Raw genomic sequence first — 16,950 nt, forward strand, 5'->3', positions numbered from 1 at the left:
AGATTGCAGTGTAGCCGAATTCTGAAATCCGTACGAGAAATGGAGAGGAGCGAAAAGACTAAGAGTGTGGCACTGGAGGGCGGGGAGGAATGAAGCATGGACATTTGGTGGTGTATCAAGCAGCAAGGGAGACTTGCGTGAGACCAGCATAGGGAGGAATTTGAGCAAGACAATTAATTCTTCGGGGGGGGGGGGGGGAGAAAGGAGCAGAAGGCAGCCTTCCCCCCCCCCCCCCAGTGCAGTGAGAACCGCAGAGCTAAGGGAAGCAAATGTTAGAAGTCCATCTTGCCTACCAAAAGACTGCAGAAGGCCTTCTGTTCTTTTTACTAAGATGGTGAAGTCACTAAAGACTAAAACGGCTGCATATGAATTGTTTAAAATTACACCTTTCTGCAGTAAGGGTGGGGAATGGCATCTGCACAGCAACATATTAACAGGAATGTAGAATGCACAATTGAACATGTAACAGTGGCTCATAGTATCATCTGGGCCAGGCTGCGGTGTGTCCTAGGGGGCTGCAGCTATCAAGCGATCTGACGTTTCTTGAAAAGTCCTGGAGCACCAAGGAAGACATACATACAAACGTGTCACTTTGAAAAGTAAGAATAGCGTTCCTGGAAATGAGTTGGGAGCCAGGCTGACCTTTGACTCTAATGATATAGAGGACTTTAATGCTGAGAGTGATAAAAATCACCAAGCAGCTAGAGAAAGACATAAGAATTCCCAGGCTGAAACAAAGTGGATTTCCAGCTTGTTCAATCAACAATGACTGTAAGAGTGTACTTCAGAGAAGAATTGTTGTCAGAATTAATTATTAAATTATTATATTTATTTGTATCCTGCCTTTTCCCCAACACTTAAATACCCTTGCATAGGGTGACCATATTTGGGAAACCAAAAAAGAGGACACCTAGTGTGGGGGTGGGGGAAGCAGCTTTCTGAGTCCTGCAGAAAGTACGTTATTCCCCCGCCACCTTAAAGAACCCGATTGGAGTGGAGGAGGGGAAAGGATTTCATTCTGCACCACCACCATCCACTCCAATTGGGGCCTTTTCTATAATGTCCACGAATGACCCACTTTCCCCTTTAAGACCTCAATTGGAGCTCGGGGTGGGGGAATGATGTGCCTCAAGAAAGCATGTCATTCCCTCCTGCCATGCTAATGGCAGCCTTAAAGAGGAAGGTGTGTCATTCCAGGACATTATTGAAAATTATAGAAAATCCCCCCTGACACCATGGAAAGAACAAAAACCAGGACAAATCCGGGGAAATCCTGACAGTTGGTCACCCTACCCTTGCACATTCTGAATGTTCTGCCCTCTTTAATCCTATTAACAGTCATTTACCACCATTGCTTCCTGAGCAATGTAACCCATGAATGAAGAAGAGCTAGAAAGGGTCATTTAGTTGATGCCTCAGCTCATATCTCAGAATTGCCACATACAGATCAGGTAACCACTGGAAATCTCACGTGCCCTCTATTACATCACCTACCAAATGTCGGTCAGCTACTAACATATCAGTTGGTAACATACCAGGTCACAACCCCCCACTGTATCTTATCCAAGATGAGGTCCCCTGCTTCTTACTTCCATAGACCCTTGCATTAGTATTAACTGTTGACCTACACTGCAGCCAATGGTGACTTCTGAGTGATCATGACACGGAGTTCCTGTCAAGTTGAGGGCACTACACCATCCCATGTCAACAGATCAGGTAGTCATTAGCCCACAGCAGCAGGGAAGGTGCTGAAATGTAAATGGTGTCCTCCACAAGATAAAACAGCTCCACAAGAGTTCTCAAACCAGGAATCCAAGAGAAGGTCCCAGTCTTAGGTTCTTCTGATAGTTATTCTCTAGAAGAATATCTGCACGCTCTCCTTTCACTGCCTCGTATATTCTGGACTATGCAGCCATTGAAGGCCAGCAGGAATTCTTTGCAACACATGCAAAAGCCTTCTATTTACAGAGCACGTTTTAATTGCTGCATATTTTTAGTCCTTGTTTCTCAAGACCGCACATGAGGTGTGAAGCTTAGTAAAAAAAAAAAAACCCAACCTTATATGCATGTGTGTATGTGCACACACAGAGAAGAACAGAGGTACACCATTTTTTCCTGACAACCAAACACCGTCTAGGCTTCTACATCACCTACTAGGCCGTTGCCATCTTTCATTGCTGTGTTCTGGTTCATTCCTCCCTCCCTGGAAAGAGCAGATCTGCGTCATTCACTACATACATACACACACCTCAGGGCGTGAGCCGGTGCCTCAGAGAGGATTGTTTTCTCATAGTCCCAACGTCCAGAAGCTTCCTACAAACAATGGAGAATTCCTATCAGCTGCCTAGTTTGGAGAATGGTAGAACATTCCCCTCCATGCAATTCAGTTCAATGACATTCAATTGACAGAGGAGAGACAGCGTAGGCATTTGCCAGAAGTTTGTTGTTGCGTTTTAAAAAAAATAAAAAGGCAAGATTCAGGTAGCTATTAAGTGTGAGAGGCACCCAAAACAGGAGTAGGCCCTATGTTGCTGGAGAAAATACTCTGTGGTAAGAACGTTAGCAGAGCCCTGTTGGATCAGACCAAAGCCCTGAGTAGTCCGCTATTTTGTTCCCACAGTGGACAACCATATTCATGTTTCCTAGCGGCTAGTAGAGTGGCATGCTGCTTCTGATACTGGAGGTAATGAATATAGCCATCACGATCAATAGCCTCATCCTCTTGTTCCATTGCATTTCTGGTCAGATAACAGGCTTTACTAATTTCTCAATGTTCTTCTGAAGTCACTGGGGTGTTTTTTTTATTGTTTTGCTTCACATATGATGTGAATTCAACTACTGGCAACTAAGAAGAAATTGCCATTTATGCTGCCCTCATTTTGGGGGGTACAGCAGCAAAATAGGTTTCTGTCTTGCAGTTCTCTCTTGTTCTCATGCCAGCTGCTGGGCCTCTTGGGATGTGCTTTGTGCCACCACTTCCCCATTCTTAACTTGGCATCATGGGTACTGACTCAGTGCACATTTTATCCACTGAGGAAGCTTTCTAGAGTTTTCTAGCAACGCCATACTGCAAGGACTGCAAATGGATCCATTTGCAGAACGTCACAGTGTTGAAGAAGCAAGGTGCTGCTGACAGTTTATGACAGGCCAGTTCCTGGCAAGATTTAGTTTCTCTTCCCTTTTAAGTTATCCTACTGGATCTGGACGGAGGATGCAGCTGTTCAAATGTTGCCTAGTAAAGCCCAACATCTTTCAAGCATCAATTTCCCAAAACAGCAGCTTCAAGACTCGCCTGTATGTTGGGGAAGCTTCCATGGGTGGTCCACAGGGTTCCAGCAGCAGTTGCTGAGAACAATGCACCACAAAGGGCTTAGAAAGTTTCACTTCCAGGTCACCAGGAGGGACAGGTAAGACTTTCAGTCCGCTCGCTTTTTTGATAAAACTCAACACAATTCAGAAATTTCTTCATAAAGTAGATGGAAAGATGACATGTTAAAAAATGTGGGAGAAAGTGAAGCTGACATCTGTCCATCCAGAGGGCTTGGCGAACTGAGCTCTTAAAAGTCTGGGTGGGAATTCCTGTGTATGTGGGTGTAGAAGGTTGCCACCTTTTTTTCACCTCTGACAAACTACTCATCTTGAACAGTGGCATAGCTGGCAGGTACAGTATGGTCCTCTCCATGCTAGAAAGAGCTGTACCTATTGAATATGGCCAGCGCAGATGGGTGAGAATTCAGGTTTGGGATTTTTCTTAAGGACTTATCAACGTTTGCACATTTCTTCATAAATGAGAGGGGGAAACTAATGTGTGTGTGTGGGGGGGGGGGATGAATCTGGGAGAAAACAAAAGTAATTCATTGATCCCTAGAGCAACCAGCAAAGTGAAATGGGTCCAAAGCAAGTGTTTTGTTTTGTTAAAGCTGGGAAACTAGCAATTTATAAAGTTTGAGTGCTTCAAGAAATCAAGTTAAATTGCGGAGGGCAGAATCCTGCTAACATTCTCATATGGCTCCATCTGAAAGGTATTCGCCAGAGACCCAGCCGACAAGAGTCTCAGCCTGGCAATTCAGTTGTCTACGAGTCAGTAACATAATAAAATCTTGGCAGCTGTTGGGTGGATTAAATCAGAAGCTCGCCCATCACATACTAGGGCTGCTTTGCACGCCTGACTGCAGTGACAAGCGCTCCCCCAGGGAACAGATGGCTACAACTCAGCTTAAAGTGACAGGTACAGGCATGGTGCTTCTGCTTTGGGGAGTGGGACTCATGGGAACAGGTGGGGGCCATATGTCCTTCACACTTCAACCAGGTCTAATCCCTGGGGATTATTCTGAAAAATCTACCACGCAGGAGGAGTTCACAGCTGAAGCTCTTGACAGGAACACGAGGAAGGTTCATGGAAGAACCAGAGGAACTGCGTTCACCTTCCTCATGTTGTATCCTGTATTAAGGTCCCCTAGGTGGCGAGAGGTTGCCCCGATTTTATCCAAACAACTAAATCATCTGAAACAAACAAGTAGGAATCACCATACTACTTGATTCGAATACCAGTTGCTTGGGGGCAAATCAGGATGCTGGACTAGAGAGGACACGGGCAGATCCAGCAGGGCTCTCCTTACGTTCTTATGAATTTACCAAAACTTCTTTCTTTTCTTTTTTGGAAGTCAGAATGTTCTGGGAAGTTTTTGTTTCTTCTGTTTCTTCTGGACAAGACATTACAGGAGATCGCCCGTTTGCAAATTCTTTACGAAAGTGCACAGAAGAAATTATGGCGGTGCACCGCCTCATTCTGATGCTATAAATAACATCAGGTGGATAAATTTGGGAATCCCTGACTGTGGACCGCTATCCTTTGTGATGAGCACCAAGGCTACAGTTCAAGGAATCCCTGTAGGCATTAAACAGCTCTTGGCCAATAAAGGATTACTCTACTCACCCAAGCTTGCCACTGTGTGTGTATGCACTACCTCAGGAGAAAGGGGGGATTAAATTTTTGAATGCTACATTAAATAAAACTCCCTGCAAGTAGCATAATATATGCACTCTAGGCCAGGTCTTTTCCCCTCTGCTAGGTTTCTACTGGCAGGGAACTGAGTTGTTTTTTTTAATGGTGTGGAGCATTTTAAAATTATATCCTCCAACTGCATTCTGAAGTGGTATAGCCCACTCTACTCTTTCAGGACTTTGGCACCTTATTCTGTCACATATGTAGACTCAAGTCTCATGTACATCAACTCCTCTCAGGATGGTTTGGCTAGTGGACCTTCTACAGATTTTGTATGCTTAGTAATTAATCAATGAGGGGAGACATGATAGCACTCTTCAAATACTTAAAGGGTTGTCACACAGAGGAGGGCCAGGATCTCTTCTCGATCCTCCCAGAGTGCAGGACACGGAATAACGGGCTCAAGTTAAAAGGAAGCCAGATTCCAGCTGGACATCAGGAAAAACTTCCTGACTGTTAGAGCAGTACGACAATGGAATCAGTTACCTAGGGAGGTTGTGGGCTCTCCCACACTAGAGTCATTCAAGAGGCAGCTGGACTACCATCTGTCAGGGATGCTTTAGGGTGGATTCCTGTATTGAGCAGGGGGTTGGACTCGATGGCCTTGTAGGCCCCTTCCAGCTCTGCTATTCTATGATTCTATGAATCATTGATTCAATTATTTGCTGACAATGGGGATGATACATCTGTGATACAGGCCTCAGATCATGGGAGCTTAGGCCTGGGGTAGGCAACTTGTAGTCCTCCAGGTATTTTGGCCTACCAATCAGCACTAGCCAGCATAGCCAAAGGTGAAGGATCACAGAACTTGTAGGACAAAAACATCTGGAAAGACACAGGTTTCCCACCTCTGGACTGTGTCTTCTGTTGACAATGATGTCTCAGGTTTTTTTTTTTTTTAAAGCGGTCACTTCCAAGGCAATCCGCTAGCTAGCAGAATTTGGTAATGTTCAGATTTACAACCAGCATTTCTCATCTGCCAATTTTTTTTTTTTTTTGGTTTAAATCGCATTTTAACGTTTTGTGTCTCAAACCTAGCTCTTAAATGCTACAGATTTCAGAATGTCAGGGTATTTACTCAAAAACATTGTCACAGCTGGTACCCAAACATGGAAGGTTGGGGTTTTTTTTACGTTGCAGGCCAAAGAGGAAAGCTACGGATGACAAGCATTAGAACTGGATACAAGTTTACGTAGGAAGCTGCCTTTTACCAGGTCAGAGTCTGGTGTTGCCTGCTCTGGTGGGAAGTGCATCTCGGCAGAGAAAGGTCCTTTCTATCACCTGCCACCTAATTCTTTTTAACTGGAGGTGTAGAGGATTGACACTTGAAGTAGTCAAATCAACAAAGAAATCCTTGGATTCCTTTTCCTTACTCTCTCGGTCTCTCTCAAAGGCCTAGATCCCCTTCTCCCACAAGAAAAGAAACTAGAGTTCCTCCTGCAGCCTGATTTCCTTGTGCGGTTTGTGACGGTCTCCCCCATCCTGCTTCGCCTTGTTAGAAACCTTCCCGCTCCTGCTGTAACTGCGTCTTCAGGTTTTCTGAGGACAGCAATACAGAGACAGGGAAGCACTGCCTGGTAGCTTCTACCGCTTGGCCCAGAGGACCCAGTGCTGCTGAGAAAGGCTTTTAGCATTTCTCACACGTCCACCACTTTGGTTAATTAAATATGGGGCTTCCTGAGGGCTCAAGCAGACCAGCGAGGGCTCCCATCCCATAGCAATGGACTTCAGTTATGGCAGACTGATGCTGTTACTGCTTGCAGCAGCACAGCTCAGAATTCGGCAGGGCCGGGCGTTATCTCTAGGGAAATGCCAAACCAAACACCGGGCCTCCTCTCCACCCCTAAAAGCATAGTCATTGCTATTTATTTATTTATTTATTTACATTTATATACTGCCCCACAGCCGAAGCTCTCTGGGCGGTTTACAACAATTAAAAATAGTAAACAGTGTTTTTGTACAACACTGATAGGAATACAGCCTGCCATAGCTTCTAAAGGCTAGTTATTGGTGGCTGGGGGTGAGAAAAAATATACTGAACGGATCCCTGCCCTATGATGTCTTGGTCATTTTGTTGTGCAAAGTGCGCTCCCATCCATGCAAATTCATGCTTGCAATATCTCTGGCAGAGGTAATAGGCAGCCGGCTTGGGTCGACTTAGCCTTCCATCCTCCCGAGGTCGGTAAAATGAGTACCCAGCTAGCTGGGGGAAAGGTAATAACGGCCGGGGAAGGCAACAGCAAACCACCCCGCTATAAGGCCTGCCAAGAAAACATCAGCAAAAGCTGGCGTCCCTCTAAGAGTCAGTAATGACTCAGTGCTTGCACGAGAGGTTCCTTTCCTTTTCCTGATAGGAATACAGCCTGCCATAGCTTCTAAAGGCTAGTTATTGGTGGCTGGGGGTGAGAAAAAATATACTGAACAGATCCCTGCCCTATGATGTCTTGGTCATTTTGTTGTGCAAAGTGCTCTCCCATCCATGCAAATTCATGCTTGCAATATCTCTGGCAGAGGTGACTATTACTCTGTTTCTTCAGCTAGGGAACTGAGTCATGGAGAGGCCAAGAGGATTCTTCCTGAACTGGGACTCGAACCCATCTCCATGCAGTGTCTCCCAAGTGTGTTTAACTGACAGCAATAACATATGTCCACCCTTGCATCTTCTAATCCTGTCTGAATACATGAGTGGGTTTTGGCCAAGAAGTGAGATATAAACCTAAGAAATAGTAACATAAATGAGAAAGGGACTACCAGGTGCTTAACAATAGCTATCCGCTGTTTAATACCTGCATACTGCCTCTGAACATGGGGAATGCCAGTTTCTGGTTAACAGCCATTAAAACATCTATCTTCCACTAATTTGGCTGGTTGATTTTCAGTTTTAAATATGGTCATGGCCATTACATTTTTTGGCACGTAGAAGTTGTGAGCAGATGATATACCATTTTATATTGGGCTACATTCTGCAGCTCCTCTGGTTTCAGGAAATTCTTTATAATGCCATACCACTGCAGTAACCACCTCAGTTGCGCTTATATGACCACATGCCACTTTGATACCTCTGAAAATAGTTGGATGTATATTTATGGCCCAGCCTCTTCAAATAGATTTTCATTTCCCATGTACTTCTCTAAGGTATATTGAAGGTGTAGAAGAAAATAAAGCTCAGGTGTTGTGACATGCTTCTACGGCTGATGCGTCCAAGAACAGTAGACCAATTCTAGGACTGAGTGGTCTTGTTTAGATGACACACTAAGCCACAGTGGTTAAGCATCTTGATCTAAACATTATGGCTTAGCGTGTCTGTGAAAATCAAACATAGATCATGCACATGGCACACAACTACTAGAAAAACAAAATACTTGTGTGCCATGTGCATGATCTATGTTTGATTATTTCAACTGCTGCCTCCTGTATTGGAATACTGTTATTCTATATTAGTGTGTCTGTGAACCATGGCTTATTGTATCGTGTGAATCATTCCTAACCATGGTAGCTACATAACTATGGTTTAAACATGCTCACTAACCATTTGCTGCAAAAGGTTTAGCAGCCTAACCATGGCTTAGTATGTAGTCTGACCAGGCACAAAGTGTGGATTCAGTCTGGATTAATGTCCCATTAATCAACAGTGGCCCTGTTCAGAAGACACCTTAAACCACAGCTTTAACCATGGTGAATAAGGCTTATTCACCATGGTTAAAGCTGTGGTCTAAGGTGTCTTCTGAACAGGGCCAATGTAAAAAAAAATCTTCTGGAAACCGAGTAGCTTCTAAGAAATCTTTTGGGCATCATTTCTGCCTGTTCTCTCCGTTGCATCTTAACATCCTTACTGTTTTTCCTTTTATGTCACGCGATAATCAGTTATTATTACATTTTTAGACACCTCTCTCTAAAAAAAAAGCTCAAGGTGACTTACAACAGAACTGTAATTCACAACGTATTTTTGTCATTCACACTCTATTAACTAAATCATTTGTGATTCTTCACAGTAAGGGCGGGGTGAATGAGAATAAGGCAACCCCCAAAGTACATAGCCCTGAGCTCTTTGGAGAAAGGGTGGGACGTAAGTATATGAAACTAAATGAGCAAACAAAATCATAAACAGCAGGTTTCTTCCCTTCCAGCTCTAAATTAGTCATAACACAGGGTAAGCACAGATACCTCTTACCGTGGTACAGTTCCTAAATACAGGTTGTGACTCAGTTTCTAGAGGATGAAAAGAAGAGACTAGATGTACAAGATCTTGTACTACTAGGGTGACCAACTGTCAGGATTTCCCCGGATTTGTCCTGCTTTTTGTTCTTTCCATGGTGTCAGGGGGGATTTTCTATAATTTTCAATAATGTCCTGGAATGACACACCTTCCCCTTTAAGGCTGCCATTAGCATGGCAGGAGGGAATGACATGCTTTCTTGAGGCACATCATTCTCCCACCCCGAGCTCCAATTGAGGTCTTAAAGGGGAAAGTGGGTCATTCATAGACATTATAGAAAAGGCCCCAATTGGAGTGGATGGTGGTGGTGCAGAAGGAAATCCTTTCCCCTCCTCCACTCCAATCGGGTTCTTTAAGGTGGTGGGGGAATAAAGTACTTTCTGCAGGACTCAGAAAGCTGCTTCCCCACACACACACATTAAGTGTCCTCTTTTTTGGTTTCCCAAATATGGTCACCCTATGTACTACAGATTTGGGTAAATACATAACATCTAGGCAAATATATAAAATCTAGGGCTTTTTCTCCAACAGCACCTCCACTGCGGAGCTCCCTCCCAATGAAGGTGAGGCTGGCTCCATTCCTATTGAGTTTGAGACAGGCGGTAAATACTGTATTATTACTCAAGGCATTTGACTTTCAAAATTGTATCTGTTCTGTTCTTAAAGAATGTTCTGTTTTTATGTTGTGATTTTATTATATATCACTTTGAAGATCCTGGTAGGCAAAAAAAGCAATATATACTTTTAATAAATAGCATAAAAATTCATTTTCCTCCACTATGCCAGAGCCACTGAAGATCAGCTAGAATAAAAGCTTCATTCCAAAAAAATATCTTTCTTGGCTACTACAATGAGGATACATTATGAGAAGTGTAAAACACTTTATACGCAACCCAATCCTATGTATGTTGACTTATAATGTAAAACCGTTTTGGGGAGAATGGGTTTATTTCTAGATAAGTAAACATAGGGTTTTAACCTTACAATGCAATTCTATACGTATATACCCAGAAATAAACACAACTGAGTTCAGAAGGACGTAGTCCCAGTTAATGAGTATAGAATTGTAGCCTTAATCTGGTAAAAATATAGGAATGGAGCTGTATATTTTTACAAATGTTTAGGGATCTGGTTGTATTTTAATACTGCCTAAATTCTGCATTAAAATCCCAGGAAAAGATTCAAGAGGCATGAACCTATGGAATTGTATGCTGGTGTTATTTTCACCAGGTACCGTGTGCAAATTATACACAGTCTTTTCTAGAATCCCATTCTAATGCTGGCTTGTTTGGTGGATCTTCATCAACTATTAAGTATTTGCACATTGTTTGTCAAGGGAAATGTGTGGTGTTAAACGTTGGCAGTCACCACTATGATCCATCAGCAAGTCCAGACATCCCAAATTTTATTAGTACAAGCAATGCAAACAGTTCTAAAATGAAAGGCACGGTCTTAATCACATATACCTGGACGTAAACCTCATCAAACACAGTAGGATTTACTTTCAAGCAAGCATGCAAAATACAGAGCACCACGAGTAACTACTCTTCAGAAAAACAGCAACTAGTGAGAAGCCTATCTTGTTTATTACAAGGAAGTGTTTGACAGATACACTGTTCTTTGGCACATGAAATATGCATCAGGGTTAAAACCAGAGGAAATAAAGAGGAGAAAGCTGCCATGGAGCTGGGCAAATGGATGCTGGACGAATACATGGAGCAGGATCAAGAACAGAATTTATTTGTTTTTATTTAATTTATATCCTGCATTTCTGCCAAAGAATAACCCTCAAGGCAGTTAACAATAAAAAATCAAAACATCTTATCTAAAACATAGCATAAAAACAAATAAATTAAAAACACAAGTAAAACACAATCAAATAAATAAGTAGCACCAACCAATTTCTTTTTTAAAAAAAATGCAGCAGCAGACCAGCTGATATGCCAAAGGCCTGTGTGAATAAAAACATCTTTGCATGCTGGCAGAAGGACAAGAGACAGAGAGCCAACCTAACATTTTTCGGCAGGGCATTACAGAGCCTGGAAGCAGCCACCAAGGAGGCCCTGTCTCCCCACTAAATATGCCTCCAATGGCGGCAATACCAAGAGAAGGACCACTCTTGAAGGGTCTTTGAGATAAATTGGTCCCAAGCCCTACAGGGCTTTACAATTCATAATAGGGTCCTTGAATTCTGCCTGGAAACAGACAGCCAGTCAATCTGTTGTACAAAAGAGTGTGTTCCCTTGTAACTGGCTTTGGTCAAATAGCCTGGCTGCAGCGTTCTGGACCAGATGAAGTTTTCAGAGGCAGCCCCACATAGAATGCATTACAGTAGTCCAAACAGGATGTAACTAAGGCATTCTCGACCATGGACAGATCAGACATCAGAACCAGGAATAACAGATGTTATACACAGCTTAAGACTTTATTCTGCAATTGCTTATAAGAACTATGGAAAGTCCTACCAATTTCCAGGTAGTATCTGCTACATAACTGTCCTGCTCCAAATGGTGCAGTCCATTAACATGGAGAGGGTTAACAACCTTCCCTCTCCCAATCCTTAACTCATTTGCTTTGAAGAAAATCCAACTTATTTCAGAGAAATTTTCTTCTACATGAGTGTGCTTAAGATTGTGACATTACAGAGTTTTCACATCAGCAAATGTGAAACCCTTCCTAGTATACACCACAACATCAAATCAAGAATTAACTTCACCCTGTTCATCATACCTAAACCAGGTCTCTTGTACTTAAATCCTCCTTGACATGGATCTAAACAATTCTCTCTTCCCACGCAGCCCTGTGTTTTATAGTGGTATCTCCATGTTTCTTGGTCATTTGTTTCGTCCTTTTATCCATAAGGCCTTCAATCTACCCCAAAGTGTGTGTGCCAATATAATGCCCTTTCTGAATCCGGGACCCGCTTTTAACCCCAACTTTAGCAAAAAGTTGAAAGAAGAAAATTGACACCACAGGTGCAACCTTCCCGAGAGCACAATACAGATCAATTGCTGATCTTTTGGTCATTTCCCAGCTTTTGCACAGGCAGGGAGGCGTATGAGCACCCTATGCAGGACGGGAGGAGTGGCAGAGGTGATATTCACCTCCCCATGCTCCCACCCTGCATTTTCGCTAGATGGGCTTTTTCTGAGAGGCCAAGGTAGCTCATATCCTGACCTCTTCAGTCTCCTCCCCACGCACCAAAATGTTACCTTCTCCGAGGTTGAATTCCCAATCTCAGAGAGCAGTTGGCTGTAAGGGAGACGGGGACGGGAGCTCTGATTCCCTGCTCCAAGGCCGAAGCCAAGAATCCAAAATATCCTATGACCCCTCAGATGCTATCTAGGGGCCACAGAATTGCTCCATTATTGGCTAAAGTATGCTGCTATTTTTTATATATTTCAGCCTCACCCACTTTTTCCTTTGGCCCTGCCACAGCCCCTGAAATTTAATTCTGCCCTCCAGCTGAAAGTGGTTCAACATCCCTGACTTAAAGCTACTAACTAAAAAAAAAAAAGTCACTATAAATATATGAGCTCCTCTTATTCATATTCTAATGAAATGGTCAAGTTCTAAAGCAGGTCAGAGTATAATCCTACCCTTATCTGTTCAGAAGTAAGGATTGCATTCAATGGAACTTACTCCCAGGTTAATGTATATAGGATTGCAGCCTAAATGAATTTAGCCATCATTAACCATATAGTACAGACATATCAATACAAAATATAATCCAAGAACACTGCATGCATAGGTACATAATATAGAGAGCTGCTTGGACCATAGGACATGACAAAAAAGGGGGGCAAACATGATTTAATGAACAGGACGCAGGATGTCAAAATCTATGCAGCCACTGATTGTTAAAAGAGTCCACCATGTGTATAAGGAAAGAGAGGAAACTGCCCTTTGGCATACACATCCTACTGCAAAAGCACATAAAACCACCTTCTCAACGTTATGTCTATTGCTATTGACTAAATAAAAATTGTTGTGGTTCATAAGACAGTCCCAGCAAGATCCTCTTCAAGGTATCTGTATCTTATTGCCTTATGAATTGAGAAACTTAACAAGCAGGATAAATTTGGTCCCAAAACACCAATATATTTTAGCTTTAAAGAGCAATTCTAAGGCTCCTAGACAGTGTCAGGGGCATCATAGGATGCTGTGGATCTTCTCTTTGATGCCCACGGACAGAGCTATGAGCGAGGAGATCCTCCTCTTCATGAAAAGCTGCTCTTATGAGGTCGACATCATAAAAGAAGCTGGAGAGGAAGGAGGAGTTGTACTGGTGGGATGGGAGAGGTTAAATAGGGTGACCATATGAAAAGGAGGACAGGGCTCCTGTATCTTTAACAGTTGTGTTGAAAAGGGAATTTCAGCAGATGTCATTTGTATATATGAGGAATCTGGTGAAATTCCCTCTTCATCACCACAGTTAAAGGTGCAGGAGCTATACTAGAGTGCCCAGATTTAAAAGAGGGCAGGGCACCTGCAGCTTTAACTGGTGTGATGAAGAGGGAATTTCCCCAGGTTCCCCATATATACAAATGACACCGGCTGAAATTCCCTTTTCAATACAACTGTTAAAGACACAGGAGCTGTCCTCCTCTTCATGTGGTCACCCTAGGTTAGATTGTGTAATGTCTTTTGGCTTCTCCAGTCCCCTCCCTGCCTATTGAAAGGTAAATCAGCTAGATAGGCTCAGAGGCCCACCTATCTGCTTGTTGTATTTTAAAAGAGGAGCAAGACAAGAAATTGCCTCTATCCTCTTCTCACACTTGCCAGCAGGGTATAGGATAAGTGGAGGGCAGGCTCTGAAATCAGGGCCCTCTGTCTATTAGGAGCACAACCCATAGCATGGTGCTGTGACTGGAGAGCCAGTTCAACCACTTAGAATGAGGTATGGAATGTACAAAAGTCAGGAAACCACCCAGAGGTGCTCAGAGGTGGGGCAAGTGGAATGGGGCGTGGCCATATGGGGAGCCCCGGAGGGCTGGATTGAGACCTCTAGTCCAAGGTTCTGCACTCCTGCTCTAAAGCCTCTGTCCCTGTTACTTCTCATCCTATTTGTTACTGCGTGTTCATCTGCCCCCACCAAGTATTTGAGCAAGGAGAAGGTGCAGCAGCCTTCTCTAACGTGGTGTGGATTAGACTCAGAGGGAGAAGTCAAGTAAATGGGCATCAGCACCGGCAACAAGAAAAGGATCAGGTGAGGGTATCTTGCCCTAGCCCTGCCCAAAAAAAACTCGGTGCGAGCACTGCACATGCACTTCTGCATCAGATTCACCCATCCACTTTCTGATTAACCAAGGGAATCCACACATCGGGATGAGGAACCTTTTTCCTATGAAGGGCTGTTAACCCACAGGAAAAGTCAACCAGGGCCTGCAGTTGATGGTAGGTGGGGCTAGAACAAAAAGTGGGCAGAGTTTGCAGGACTGTATAACCCACTCTGTGCCACCCCATCCCTTCTCTAAATCTATGTGCTTATAAGACAACTAATAACTGAGAAATAAGTTGTGCCAATAGTCATATTGCCATTTTATGTAATAGATTTGGGAGAACAGGCTATTTTTAGAAGCCTACTTCAATACAGGAGCTCAGCAAGGTATGCTGGTGCTACACACACACACAAAAATCAACACAAGAGGTACCGATTGCCTCATTCACACTTTGCTGAGCTTGATAACAGGCACATGGAAATGGTCGGCTCATCAGGAGGAGCCTGTAAGTATATGCATAAGATACTTTATTTAATGCAATAAACCACTCAGCAGTTACATGTTCCCTGTCCTCTTATAAGATGACCGCTAAAGCTCTTTGAAACCTAGATGTAACTCCTTATTCTGCCAGAGTAAAATCTAGAGATAACTGCTATAGAGCTCACTATGAACCAGACCTCGTACAGAATTCCTGATTAGCAAATCCATATTATCCCGGTTATCTGAAACTGCTTGTTGTCTGAATTCTTCCTAAATTACTCTAAAATGAAGTTCTCATTTTAGAGTAACGTAGTTGCAGCAATCCAGTCAAAATACTGTGTTCTTGATGGGTGGGCACTTTAGCAAACATAGAATGAGAATAAATTTGGACTGGTTTATAGGACATCCCAGATTCAGGATGGAATAGCTTTTCTGGGTATTTCAAAGTGTCATCCAAGGGAGACTCAAGGCAGATGCAGTTTCTCCTATTGCCACACTGTAGTTGCGGGGGAAAGCCATGTCTACGCAGCCATACAAATTCTACATGCTTCACTGCTTGATGTACAGGTGCTCTGTCTCATAGTGAGTTATCACCCTGCTTATGGAAGTGGGATTTGAGATCCTCCTCTCACTTTGGCCAAAGCAACCATCACCCTTTTCCCTGTAAAGCACTAGGTCACCTATATATAATTGCTGCCTATGCTGGAAAAATGCCTTGATCAGCAAGGCTGGGGGGAAAAAACACATAAAGATGATCAAACTGCTAGACCAGCAACTACAAGAGCAATAAAGTCATGGGGAAGAGTAGGACAAAAGGTGCCGCCTACAACCATCCAAGTTGATGGAATCTGTCCCTGACTTCAGTGGGATATAAACTGCACTTCGATCTGGCCTCTCCACTGGTCATGTAGCAAGAATGAATGAGCAACATCCTTCTGATCAAGGGGCAAGAACTCCCTGGACGCAGAGAAGTGGATGTAAGCCCTAAGAATGCGTGAGGATTTCATATAGTCAACATTTTTAAGCAAACCAATCTCATTTACACGCAGAATTATATGTGGATTGGAATTCATTTATCCTTTGGTTTTCACAAAAATGCATATTTTAGGTTAAAATGCATACAAAAATGTGAATTTTGAGATCAAAATACATTCAACAATCATGCGTATGCTTTTGTGTGCACGCGTGCGTGCAATGCTTGCGTGTGCGCATAATTTCAGATTGAGGCTGAAATGGGGCAGAACAGATTTATGAATAAATACATGGAAAATTGACCCAGACCAGAAATAAACTGATCTTCCTAGCCATAGTAAAACCTATAACAGTGTTCCCCAACCTGGCGCCTTCCAGATAAGTTGGACTACAACTTCCAGCATGCTCCAGGCTGCCATATGGGATCCTTCCTGGTACAGGGTGGCCGATTGGGGCATTTATGTGAACAGGGCTGGGTGAAGGAAGGCGGCTTTGGTGGGTTCCCCACAAGCTGAGTGAAATAAATGAAGAGAATCCATGAGACAGGATCTGCCAAGCATGGAGGCGCCATTTTAATATTTTGCCTAAGATGCCAAAATCCCTGATACCTGCCCTATATGTATCCATAATTAAGTATGGGATATAATCATCACTGCAATGGAGGGCAACTTTCCTACTCAAACCAGAGAAGTTGGAATCCCATTCAAGGAAAATTGTCCAGAGTCCTTCAGCCACTGATGCAAGTGTATTAGATATTTTGCCTGACCGCCCATAATACTTTACTTTATGATCAGTGATGAATAGGGGTGGGAGGGATGTTTATTTCAAACTCAAAACTGTTTTTCAGTCTGTATCAGTTCCTGTCCGCTTTTGAAACTGCCTTTAAGCATTGCACTAACTGACTACAGCTCCACATTACAGGGGAAGTAAAATAAATCAAGGCGCAACCCACATTCCAGCACTAAACAATGAACTGCTCAGACGATGGTGCATTTTCAGTTCTATGGTTCTCAAATGTATGGTGCATTTCTTAAGGAACAATTGCTATGAGAGGT

The sequence above is a fragment of the Elgaria multicarinata genome, chromosome 12 (assembly GCF_023053635.1).
Source record: "Elgaria multicarinata webbii isolate HBS135686 ecotype San Diego chromosome 12, rElgMul1.1.pri, whole genome shotgun sequence".
In the NCBI taxonomy this organism is placed as follows: Eukaryota; Metazoa; Chordata; class Lepidosauria; order Squamata; family Anguidae; genus Elgaria; species Elgaria multicarinata.